The sequence below is a fragment of the Octopus bimaculoides genome, chromosome 1, assembly GCF_046866305.1.
Source record: "Octopus bimaculoides isolate indiv1 chromosome 1, ASM4686630v1, whole genome shotgun sequence".
Classification (NCBI taxonomy): Eukaryota; Metazoa; Mollusca; class Cephalopoda; order Octopoda; family Octopodidae; genus Octopus; species Octopus bimaculoides.
The window spans coordinates 35631553-35632580 of record NC_142928.1 but is presented as its reverse complement, the minus strand read 5'-3'; positions in this window follow the sequence as shown (position 1 = coordinate 35632580).

Genomic DNA, 1028 nt, shown 5'->3' with positions numbered 1-1028 from the left:
ATGGTGGTGGTGGTGGTGGTGGTGGAGTTTCTAGTGATAAAGATTTGCGGTGATTGTTATATTGTTGCTGTTGCTGTTGTTGTTGCTGCTGTTGTTGTTGTTGTTGACCCCATGGTCAGCTTTGATTCAGCTGACATTTCTTCAAATCGTTCCAGGCATGATCAATATGAATTTTTTTAAAAGAAAGACGCTAGCGTGTGATTCGGCTGTTATTTGAAGAATTATTGGTGCGTCGGACAAAATGCTTTGCGGCATTTCTTCCTGCACATTACGCTCTGAGTTCAAATCCTGCTGAGGTCGACTTTGCCTTTCATCTTTTCGGGGGTCAATAAAATAGGTACCAGTTGAGCACTGGGGTCAGTGTAATCGTGTTATCCCCTTCTCTATAATCACTGGCCTTGTACCTAAAGTAGAAAATAATAATAATTATTATTATTATTTCTCTTGAATAATGTACCGAGGCGTGCATTATCCAACAAATCCATTTTTAAAACTGCTGGATAGGTCTTGGAAGAAGATTTGGCTGTTGTATCTAGCAGCGGTGTGACCATATAGTGACCTTCCCCCCCGTTCCCATCCTTCTCGTTATTAACCTTGTTTCATTTTAAGTCGGTGCTGATCAAACAGACGTATGATCAAAGATAATCCAGCTTTGACCATCCCATCACATCATTATATCTATCACTTGTTGCTTAGTTACTCTCTACTCTCTCTCTTTTACTTGTTTCAGTCATTTGACTGCGGCCATGCTGGGGCACCGCCTTCAGTCGAGCGCAAATCGATCCCAGGACTTATTCTTTGGAAGCTTAGTACTTACTCTATCGGTGTCTTTTGCCGAACCGCTAAGTGACGGGGACGTAAACACACCAGCATCGGTTGTCAAGCGATGTTGGGGGGAGAAACACAGACACACAAACATATACACACATACATATATATATATATATATATATATATATGCCCAACTCTTTGAAACGCCGGTGTTAAAACGGGGGTAGCTGATGAAAGAAAATGTCCTCTATGTGGCC